The sequence below is a fragment of the Pteropus medius genome, unplaced genomic scaffold (genome assembly GCF_902729225.1).
Source record: "Pteropus medius unplaced genomic scaffold, Ma_sr-lr_union100, whole genome shotgun sequence".
In the NCBI taxonomy this organism is placed as follows: Eukaryota; Metazoa; Chordata; class Mammalia; order Chiroptera; family Pteropodidae; genus Pteropus; species Pteropus medius.
This window is the reverse complement of record NW_024349798.1, coordinates 16,587,437-16,599,786: the sequence shown is the minus strand read 5'-3', so window position 1 is coordinate 16,599,786 and position 12,350 is coordinate 16,587,437. Positions and strand designations below refer to the sequence as shown.

Here is a 12,350-nt window from a genome sequence, read left to right as displayed (position 1 = left end):
CCAGGCATTATTCTATTTGCCTTACGCATTTAATCCTAAACTCACTTGGTCCTATAGCTCTGTGAGCTAAGTGTTATTATTAGCCTCGTATTACTGACCAGAGAGATTTAAGCTACACACCCAGGGTCACAAGCTGGTAAGCCATGGTGCTGAGATGCAATCCAAATAGTCTGATTTTAGACTCCGTGACATCCACGTACGAGGTAATTCAGGCTCATAAACCCCATGGCCAGTAACAGCATCAGTAAGGGACAGAACCAGAACTCCGCCTCCAGTGGCTCCTGGAGGTGATTTTCCTGACTTGGCTCATTTGCACATCCAGGTATCCTAATGAAAGTAGCCTTCAGTTGATGGCCAGGAGTCACAGGTTCTGGTCCCACCAATACAATAACTGGTCAACCATTAGGTGACCCTGGACAAACCACTTTGCCTCCGTGCTTCCTTTGAAAACTCAGGGACTCGTACTCACTTGATCTTTAATAGCTTGTAACTCTAAGCAACTATTTTCCCCTACCAAATTCTTCACTTCAACCAAATAGACACAGAAAAATTTTTGACAGAATCCAACACCCCTTCTTCATAAAAGCCCTCAATGAATTAGGAATGGAAGTGAACTTCCTCAAGCTGATAAAGGGCAGCTATGAAAAAAAACAAAAAAACAACAACAACAACAAAAAAACACAGCTAACATCGAACTTAATGGTTCAATCTTTCACCTCTAAGATTGGGAGCAAGACAAGGATGTCCACTCTCCTCTCCTACTCAACGCTGTATTTGGGGTTCTAGCCAGGACGATTAGGCAAGGAACATAAAAGAACAGGCACCGACACTGGAAAAGAAGAGGTAAAACCATCTCTGTTTCCCAAGGACATGATCTTGCACATAGAAAATCTCACATATAAGAAATCCACTACGGAACTATTGAAATAAATAAATGAGCTCGGCAAGATTGAGGACTGTAAGACCAATATACAAAGATCTATCGTATTTCTGTATGCGAGCAACAGACAACCCAAAAATGACATTAAGAAAACAATTCCATTCACAATAGAATCACTGAAGTACTTAGACGTAAATTTAACGAAAGAAGCGCAACATCCCACGACATTGTTGAAAGAAATTAAAGACCTAAATGAACAGAAAGATGCCCCATGCTCTTGGATCAGAAGACCTAATAGCATAAATGTGGCAATATACCCCGAATGGATGTACAGAGTCCACGCTGTCCCCATCAGGTGGCATGGAATGGGGAAAGGCAGCTAAGCAGAAGATGAGAAGGAAGAGAAGAGTTCCGAGTGGGTCGGAAAAGAAGCAACTTCCTTAGTCACACACAGCAGAAGGTAATAAACAACTTAGAAACTGGAAATTAATACTCCTAACCATGATACACGATCTTAGGCTAACAATAATCTGTGCACAATTCTCATTTCAAAATTTGAACTCGATGACACTTTTTATCATATTTATAAAATTCAGAGTTGATGTTTTGTGGATATGGTCCCAGGTAGCTATCGGGATGGAGGAGACCTCCCTGCCCCCGACAGCCATAGTCGCTAGATTGCCAAATGGGGCAGACAGACCATTTCTTCACCGTGCCTGAGCTCATTTCTATCCAGGAATGCTAAGTAGCACCTACGAAGGGGGTGGTCACATGGATAACGAGTATCATCTCCATCTACGTGATTCTCTTGGTGCCAAAGAAGTTATCCAGCTGGAGAGGACTGTATTTTCCTTCTTATTCATCCATCTTGTACTGAATGCTTACTGCAGTGCCACACACTGGGCAAGGTGCTAGGATATGGCAGAGAACAAGCTCGACTCTTGCTCAAACCCTACAATTTGTAAACTGTTTAGATATCATCTAATTCAGGGACTCTCAACTGGGGGCAATTTGATGTCCCAGGGGACATTTGGCAATGTCTGGGAGCAGTGTCCCGGAATGCTACTGGCATCTACTGAGCAGAGGGCCAGCGATGCTGCTACATGTTTACAATGCACAGGACGGCCCACCTCCTCGTCTGACGGAAGAGGAGACCGAAGCCCATGTAACGATGCCCTGAGGTCATCAGCTCTACAGACCAGTTGTCCTGGTTTCATTCTGTACTCAAGAGATTAGCAGCTTCTGTCTTCAAAACTGAGATTGAGGACTCGTTTCGACACATTTTCTGCTCCCTAAAAGCGAAGACTTCAGCAGAGGGAGGCCCTCTGATGGAAAACTGCTTTACCAGCCATGGGCGAGCACTCGCCTTTGATCTGCATGCCGTCTGCAGGAGACGGCTCCAGATGAGTGACAGAGCTGCCTTGGCATGCTTGGATATGGCCTCCGGGTTTTGTTTGAAAGTAAAAATACTGTGAAGAAAAGCATGAACTCAGAAGTTCCCTTTATGCATTCTTTCCTTTTCTTGTTCTTTCACAGATTCGACAAAGGCACACTGAGGCCCTCCTATGTGCTTGAGTGCCAGGCTAGAAACTGGAGGCATGACGATAAATCATAAACATGTGGTCCTTCCTCTCAAAAGCTTGTGGTAAACAAGAGATGCACGCATAAACAAGGCGCTACAACCCACTGAGACAGAAACACTGATCGACGTGAGCATGGGACGGCATGGGGATCTGCCAGTCGGCCAGAGTTATTGGTTGCAAGCAACGGAAACCAATTTTGGCTTATTTGGGCAGGGAAAAGAAATTTACTGGAAAGACATCTGGGATATCACAGAAGCACCAGAAAGCCTAAAGAACAAGGCTCAGAAAACAGGCAGAAAAAGGCAGGCTTGGCTGCGGTTAGTACCTCAGTCTCGAAACCATCTTAGTAAAGACGCTGCAGCCACAGTCGGTGAATGATGGCCATTACAGTTGAACAAGCATGACGCCAGCTCCGGTCACCATTCCTGCCCCACCCCGCTGGAGCTGGCACGTCGCCACCCCAGCTGTGTGAGAACGGCTTCTCCACTGTCTCAGCTTCTTTAGCTTTCTAGATCCCAAAGCAAAGTCTTTGGCTCACTCTAGCTGCAAGGCATGCTGGGAAAGTGAGCATCTCACCTGTTGAGTTTTGACAGTTTGGGGTGAACTCCGTCTCCCACAAGCAAAACTCTTATGGTAAAAGAAACTCCTCCTGGGATTTGCTCAAATGTCACCTTCCAAGTGAGACCAAGTGTATCAAATCGACCCACTGTACACCGTAGACTTACATAACGTTATATGTCAATTATATCTCAATAAAGCCAAGGAAAAAAGAAAAAAACCTCCAGTATCTCCCTCCCCCAGCACTCATCACCTTTCCATGCTATATTCTCCTCCTTAGCACTTACCACTGTCTCATCGACTATATGTCTATTTATATGCCTCTAAAATATAAGCTCTAGAGAGAAGGAATTTGTGTCTAGTTTATTTACTGCCTTGTCCCCAATGCCAATGCCAAGAATGGTGCCTGGAATTTAGTGGGCTCTCTATAAATACTGGTGAACAAATGGGTGAAGGGAAGAGTGAATTCTCTAAATCCAGGGAGAGCAAAGATCCTGAGAATGCAAAATTTCAACAACTGCTCAGTACAAAAGCCTATGGGAAAGACACAACATAACCTAGCCCAGGGGAGATCAAAGAGAGCTCCTTGGAGGAAGCGATACCTGAGCTAAGGCTTCAGATGAGGCATTACAGACAGATCAGGATCAGGAGAGCAAGATTTAAGCAGTTCCGTGGGATTCCATGAATGTGTTGTTTCAGGGACCGGCATGATTCTGGGGTGCCCCTCGGCCACACTCCCTGCATCTTTTCTGGATGAGGGACGCACTGGGTTGCAGCATCAGGCTCGACCACCGAAAGCCAAGTTTCCGAACTCGGAGGTAGAAGGAATCTGATCAAAGAGCCTCTAAGAGCGAGTCCCTTGTAGAACGGAATGGTAGTTTTCCGGAACACCTGGAGCCTTAAACAAAAGATTGTACTCTGAACATTATTTTGGAGACAGGCGATCAGAGCAATGAGAGAATAAGAAACGATGATACCTACAAGGCAAATGAGTTTTTCTCCGGCTCGAAGGTGCTCATGTTATTACCCGTTTAGCTTTTGTTTAAGTAATTAGGTTGCCACAGAACTTTGTGTGACTCATCAAAATTCATAGGACATGGAGGGCCAGGGGGGAAAAAAAAAAAGAGTAGGTGGCAAGGTTATTACTTGAAGTTCAACTCGATAAACACAATTTATTTTTCTATAGAGTCCTTTCTACGAGATGTCGCCAGAGGCTTTATGGTCCAACGAGACGGAGTTTGAATGACTTAAGTTATTTGCTTTCAGATTGAATGGACTTTTACGAACCTTTTCGCTTCCCCTTACTATGAAATGAAGTGATATACAGCCGTTCTCAACATAATTTCTGTCGTCAGCATTATCGTCTCTGGCTTCAGCTCTCACAGAGCGCCAGCGTGACATAAAGTGATCATTGCTGCAGTATTTTTCCCCGTGGAGGGGACTGCTTCTGCTGCTCCCAGCCGATCACTTCTGAAGGGACTTCCACAAGATGTTGGGGGGCGCGAGGGGGAGAAAGGAAGCCGAGAAGGACAGATCCTAACGACAGTGTGCAGGTTTCACTCCCCTGTCCAACTGGACCGACTCAGTCACACCCAGGGGACAGACAGTGTCCTCGGTCCTGGGGATGCAAGTGTGACCCAGATACAGCCTTGTCACCTTGTGCCTTACCTCATGACACTCAAAGTAACAGTCATTGAAAGGCAATTCACATCTTTTGCAGCACATTTTGCTAGAAATGGCAAAGGAAAAAGACCTTCGCGGTACACAGCAAAACTCGAAAATCCTTTCCCCAGCCTGTCTCTCTCTCCCCTCATTTCTCGTTCCCTAAAACTCCCTCATCAATCAGGCCTTGGCAATCTTGACGCTTTGTCTCCTCTCTCTAGTCAGGCTCAGCTCTCTGGCTTCTCCCTGGTTTCTTTTGTCTACCATCACCCAGATACTGTACAGGAGAAGAAAGCGAGCCTGGGGCGGAAACAGACCGCAAAGGTTTCTAACTGAGTGTGTTTTCTTTTATAACCTGTCATAGATTCTCCCTTCCAGGAGTGCCCCTTCCGAGCACAGCTGTGTTTTAGTTAAACCAAGAGCGTAAAATATTATGTTATCACCAGGACTTCCTGTTCGTTTATAGATTTGCCTTAGAACTGGACCCGAAAAGGAAAAGCACTGTGCACTTTAACATGAGCGAAGAAGACTTAATGACCTCAAATGTGAGATCCAGGAACAACTCCTTCTTTGAGAGAGTGGGGAAAACCCCAGAGAAAAATGGCCCTGCTTTGTCTTAATTCTCTCAGCCAACGATCGGCTCTTTAAAATAAACCTAGGAGTCAAGCCAACAATTTTTAAAACTATGGTGAAATACACACAGACAGTATTTACCATTTTAAGTGGAGAATTCAGTGGCGTTAAGTATGCTCACGTGGTTGTGTAATCATCGCCACGATCCATCTCCAGAATTATTTCATCTTCCCAGACTGAAACTCTGTCTCCATTAAATCAACTCCCCGTGTCCCCTCTCTCCGTCCCTGGCAACCACCATTCTGCTTTCTGCCTCTATGAATTTTACTCCTCTAAGCACCTATATAAGTGGAATCATACAGTGTTTGTTTTTTGTGACTGGCTTACTTCGCCTAGCATAATGTCCTCAAGGTTAATCCATGTTACAGCATGTGTCAGAATGTCCTTCCTTTATAAAGCTGAATAATGTCCCATCATGTGTATATATATATATACATATATATATGTATGTATATATATGTGTGTGTATATATGCATGTATATGTGTGCGTATATGTATGTATAAATATGTGTGTGTATATATGCATGTATATGTGTGTATAATAATATGTATAAATATGTGTGTGTATATGTGTATATGTGTGTATGTAAATATATGTACATGTATATATATTAGTATATATGCACATGTGTATATATGTGTCTTGATATATATGTATGTGTGGATGTGTGTGTATATATGTATGTATATATGTGTGTATATATGTATGTATGTGTGTGTATGTATGTATATATGTGTGTGTATATATATGTATGTATATATATGTGTGCATATATATGTACGTATATATGTATGTGTGTGTATATATATATATATATATACACACACACACACACACACACATATATATTTGCTGGAAATGGCAAAGAAAAAAGACCTTCACAGTACACAGCAAAAAATCCTTTCCCCAGCCTATCTCTCACCTCTCATTTCTTGTTTATATATATATATACACTATACTTGTTTATATATATATAAATATTATATATATATAATATATATAATACTTGTTTATACATCCATCCATTGATGGACACTCGCGTTGCTTCCATTTGTCGGCTATTGAGAATAATACTGCTATGACCCCGGCTGTATTCAAGCTGCCATTTTTGTCCAGTGCAAAATTCTGGGGCCTTTTTGTCCCTGCTGCCTTGAACACTCAATGTTCGACCTCCCTAGTCATCGTTGAAGTAGATGCGCTGTGGGCCTGCGCCAGCCCATACCCCTGTTCTCTAAGAATTGCCCCCTCATCCGCAGGTCGGGATACTGCAGCTGTTTCCATGGGAAGTAACTCCACCCCTCCCTGGACACAGCTGATTGGATGAGGGAAAACCCTGATCAGGGAAAGCCAAGCCATTGGCTGAAATGAGCCAGTCAAATTCTTCCTCACACAAATTTGGAATTGGCACTCATAGCTGGGTCAGTTAACTTTGAATACTGGACTTGAATAACATATAAATTCAGGGTGGGGGTGGGGGGTGGGGGCACACTCGGGCCAGTCACCATGCTCTCCAAGGTGGAAAACGGAGACAGCTAATCTCTTAGAGGAAAAAAGAGTTCAGTCTTGGAGCCTAGAGACAGGAGACCTCCAGGGGCTTTAGCTGGGCAGAAAATGTTATACTCCCAGATAAGGGAACAGAGACTGAAATAGAAAGATAGACAGAATCTGCCTTTTGTGCACTGGCATGCTGCCTTTCCTATTCCTGCATTCCACGAGATGCTCATGTACCCTTCTAAAAAAGTTCCCATTTTGCTCAAGTTATTTTGAATTAACTTCTGTTCTCTGTAACTCGACGTGTCAAGATAATCTATTGCGATATTAATCTCTGTCTTGTTTCTCTGCTAGAGGAAAGAAAGAAGAAAAGGTAATTTTCTTCCTACCTTCTGGAAGAACGGCCACTATTTTTATTTTATTTTATTTTATTTTTTTTTGCTTTATTGTTTGAAGATTGCATGATCCAATGTGGTAGACACATTGGCTGCTGAGTGACTGATAAGGGGTTAGTCCAAACTGAGATGCGCTCTAAGTGCAAAATGCACACTGTATTTCAATGGCTTAGTGCTAAAAACAGACGTAAAATATCCCACTAATAACTGTATATCGATTACATGTTCAAATGGTAATATGTTGCATATGTTGGGTTTAAGTAAAATATGTTCTTACAATAAATTTCACCCCTTTGACTGTTTTCATGTGGCTACTAGGAAGCTGTAAATTACACATGTGGCTCACGTTCTATTTCTCCGGGAGAGTACCAGCTGAAGGTCTAGGCCAGCCTTGGTGGGGAGGGGCGTGGCCAGACCTGCTTTGAATTCCAGGAGCCCTTCTGAAGAAAGCCCCCGCTCACATCTACAGTGGCCGGGACAGACGGACCAGGGAACCAGCCTGCAGTCGCTGCAGAGGAGAGAGAGGGCAGGGGCCGGTGCTGTAGATGGAGAAGGAAATAGTGTCACCCGGAACCGGAGCTCCTGGACCAAGCGCACAGAGGGGGGCAGATGCTCTGCATGCCGGAGACCTGCGCTCTTCTCCCTGGCAGTGCCCCCAGGAGGCAAACCTCCACTGGGGTGATGCGTGGATCCTGGAGGCGATCACCAGGAACCAGGACTTTGCTGGTGAGAGGCGAGAGTGCGGGTGGGGGTCTCTATATCTGTGAGCCCACTTAGCCATTGAGCCACGGTGCATCTCCCAAAGCCAACAGCTGAGGACCAAGCCCCCACGGCACCAAAATAAGCTCTGGGATTCGATATGATCCCATGGGGTGGGGGAGGCAGCCCGATGGTGACAGATGCTGCACCTCTCATCAGTCACGTGGGTTGGGGCTCAGAGCCAGAGTTCATCTGACTTAGAAAAATGAAGAAATGTGAAGTTTTCTGCACCCCAGCAGTGTGGGCCAAATTCATGCCTGTTTCGCAAATAACCTTTGGCTGGAGCAGCCATGCATCTATCTGCAAGCCTTTAAATGTTTACTCGGGGCATCCACAGGAAGGCCCCGGGCCCCTGTGCGTCTGGCTGGCTGCAGGGCTTGCCTCCCACAGCCTCCGACATGAAGCCTCGGGATCCATGGATACGCCTTCCTGGACATATACTCAGAACTTCCGGAGACCAGCAGCCAAAAGAACTCCTAATGATGCTGAAGCCGCCACCGTGACACCTCTAACTGGAAAGGGCCCACAGAGATCACACAGCCCAGCTCCCTTGCTCTGGTGGGACAAAACAGAAGACCGGATGGGAGGGAGACAGGACTTGCTCGAGGTCAGACAGGCAGTGGTCAGCTCCCTCCCTAAAAGACGTCCCTGCTTTTCCCTCCTGGGCATCTCCAGGGGCCCCAGGGCTGGGTCCTCAACAGTGCCACCTCACGTCTTTTCCTTTCCAAGGAAGCCGCACGATTGTCAAGGCTCCAGGCAGAGTCTGTCTAATCAGATAACGCGCAGATGTCTGATTTGAGACATGAAAACTCTCCAGGGGGGAAGCCGCCTTCGCCGGGAGGGTGTACACGTGCACTCCCTGTGTGAAGTCGGCGTGTGACCTGGCACACGTGCTATATAGCTGCTATGACCGAGACCCAAAGGGTGGCTTGGCGAAGTTCGTCGCTGTCTCATGACGCACGATCTGGACACAAGCAGCTCGGGGTCAGGGAGGAGGCTGCAGAGTGCCTGTGGCTTGGGACCCTCCCGGCTCGGTGCTGCTAGGGTGCTGCCCTCGACTGTGTGGCCCAGAATAGCTCTTTTTCCTGCCTGCATGCCAGCCAGTGGGAGTGGGGGGCAAGGCGGGATGGAGAAGTCATACCCCTGTCCTTCAGAGGGACAACCCAGAACTTGTTCCATCCTGTTTTGAAAATGAGTGTTTGTCAGAAGCATTCTTTGGGGTTAATTACAGTAAGGTGTTGGGGAGAGAGGAACCAGCATTTATTGGTATTTACTATGTTCCAGGTGGAAGGGTTGGATGTGCCGCCACATTTAATTCTGAAAGGAAGCCGCAAGGCAGGTGCAATTATTATCTTCTCCATTTACAGCTGATCAACCCGAGACACAGAGAGACTGTGTCTTGCCCAAGGTCACTTGCTCAAGCTAGAAAATGGAGAGCTAAGATGTGAACCAAGGCTGTGTGACCCCTGCTTGAGATCATGCCTTGCTCTAAAATGCTTTCCCAACTGTGATGGGGTGCAGAAGCCCACTTTATGCATCAGATGATGGGGAAGGAGCTTTGGCTGTTTTGTCTGAGGATCCCAGAGCTCAACTGCACCCTGTCATCTCCTTCTGGCCTCGGAAGATACCTCTGTGGACCTCAGAGCCTCAGGAAGCACGCTGTGAAAACGGCTGCCCTGTACGGTCTCCAGGGCTCTGCCTGGCACTGTGCTGAGAGGCCCCCCCGGGCACCACGGCCAGAGATAAATTACACCCCCAAATAAAAAACTTCCAACCAACAGGGGAACAGAAGGGTTGTGTGACACAAAGGAATCCAGATGAACTTGGCCTTCATTGTGTCATCAGGTTGAGCTTCAGTTTCCTTGGTTATAAAACAGGCATAATAATGTCACCTTCTTCAGGGTGAAATGAAATGATGCATGTGAACTGCTTAGCTCTCTGCACGGTGCATACAGTAAGCGCTCACTAAAGGGACATTGGTGGCGGTAGTAGCGGTGGAGAGAGCCTCATAATATTCTAGTTTTTCCTCCTTGTCTCTTCTGGCAGCATAAAATGGTAAAAAAAAAAAAAAAAAAAAAAAGGATTCGGTCTATCTGAATGAGAATGCCCACTCTGCCACTTAGCAGCGAGTGGCCGTGGGCAAGTCACTCAACCTCTCTGAGCTTCCACTACCGCTTACTCGCATGTGGAGAACATTTCCTAGGTTACGTGCTGAGAAGCAGACTAAATGAAGGATGCCACGCAGGAGAGAATCCATAAGCATTCTTTCCTTCCTATTTCCTGGGGACTTGGGGGCTAGGAGTGAAAGCTGACAGTCCCCAACCCCCATGACATCTACAGGTGTATGTCTCTCCTTTCCACTAGGCTGGAAGACCCGCTGGCTTCAGTCACCTCTGTTGGGGGACAACTTCCTCCCTGTTATTTATTTATCTCCAAACAGCAGTGGAAAGAGAGCTGGGCGGGCTCTTGCCTTAGGCAGACTTTCCTCAGAGATGTAATTCCCGCCCTCACCAAGCCCAGGCAAAGGCAGATCTGGAGCCCCGGAGGAACCGTCGGGACACCTCTGCCCCACGCCCTCGGCCTGGGAAAGAGAGGCATCACTCGGCTCCGTCATCCAGCTGCCATCACACAGGTTCCTGGGCAAAACGACATGTGAGAGGGGGCTTTTCAGGGCCAGGAAGACCATCTACGAGTCCTCTGTACCATCTAAATAATGCCCGATGTCCTCATGACACCGTCATCTCGTGGAAAGGAGCTCTGAGAAAGCAGCCTGGTGGAATCTGGAATGGAGAGAGGTGACGAGCGGTCACGTCTGCCTTTGCCACTCACTGCCCCGGGGTTCGGCCTCTCTCTCCAGCTCCAACCTCTCCCTCAGAGTGTCTGTCTGTGTAGCGGAGGGTGTGGCAGGCGACGGGCAGCTCTGTGACTGGCATGGATGACGTGCACAGGAGAAAACCACGACCCTGAGCTGCATTTCCCGAGTCCTCCCTGGACGGCCGTACCTCCAAGGTCTTTGCCAGAACTCACCCACGTAACCCGCACGACAACCCCGTGAGGTAGGCGCTTCTGAAGAGCAGCCGCGGCTGAGAACCACAGGCCAAAGTCTTAGAAATGCCCCACTGTCTCCTTTAAATTGTCACCTCTATGTCATTACTCTGCGGATGGAGTCAAAAGTCCCGTCTGCTGCCGAGGCCCAGGGATCGGGCCTTTGTTTGTACTTCAGGTCCGTCCCTTCTCCCGTGTCCATGCCTCCCCCGCCTTCATGCCAACACCCAGGAGGCTGGGCCCGGGCCCAGGATCAGACATCTGACCAGCCCTGCAGGGTTTTCCGCCATGACCAGGATTCCATGAAGCTGCCTGTGTGAAGGCGCGTCAGCTTTTAAGCTCTCCATCCTAAGCCATGCCGCTCTGCAGATGCCCGCGGCCCCCAGCTCTGGGAACATGACAATTGGACCAGCGTCACCGAGAGCTGGGAGTCGCCTGTCCAATGCCCAGCCCAGCCCGCCCAGCCACTCTAGTGGCAGGGAGGTGGCTTGTGGCATCATTTTAATTAAGCTCACATCAGTGCCAAGTGGTCTCTGGATGGAATCTCTCGGGCAGGGGTCTCTGAAATACGAGGCAAGTTGACAAGGTGGGGGTGTGATGGACCTCGCCACACCAGGCTTAGCTTGCCTCTCAGGACTCGGACTCTAGCAAGCACGATCCAGGCTGGCAGGGGCCCAGGAGGCACGTGCATTCTCTGCAAGCTGGACCACGTTTTCACTCCTAAGGATGCCAGTGCCCGAGACACGTTGACCCACAAAACAGGAACTGCCTTCCTCCATGCCTTCAGGGGCCATGTACGAAACATCAGAGGCTGAAGCACGCCGGGACGGGAGGCAGGAGGGAGCAGCAGAGACTGTGGCAAACTGGAGGGCAAACGCTAAGGAGAAAGCCGATACCGAACTCTGGCCACCTGCTGTCCCGGAGGAATCGGGGCGCAGTGTATCTCAGTCTCCTGATTTTTTTTTAGGGGAGCACGCTTCTCATCTTACTCAGAGTAAAAGCCAAAGTCTTGATTTGACAGCAGCTGATAAGACCCTCGTGATCTGCTCGCCTTCCCTCGCTCCCATCATCCCTGTGGCCTCGTTTCTCACCATGCCCCCCCCACGCGCTCTGCTCCAGCCACCCTGGCAGCCCTGCCGATCCTCAAAGGCAACAGCCATGCTCCTGCCCCAGGGCCTTGGCAAATGCTGTTCCCTCTGCCCGGCGAACCCTTGCCCTAGACACCCATGTGGCTCATCCCGTGGCCGCCTTCCAGACTTCGTGCTAAACTCCACGCTCTCGGTGAGACCCGCCCCGACCATCCCCTCCCCTCCCCACACCCCAGCCCTCCAGGACCTCCTCC

The 12,350-nt window shown here is 48.1% G+C and overlaps 1 long non-coding RNA gene across 2 annotated transcripts in view; it reads right to left on the bottom strand.

The window, feature by feature from the left end:
- The window catches only part of LOC120620467 (uncharacterized), a 260,449-nt gene that overhangs the window by 61,695 nt on the left and 186,404 nt on the right, over positions 1–12,350 (bottom strand). The window lies entirely within an intron of this gene.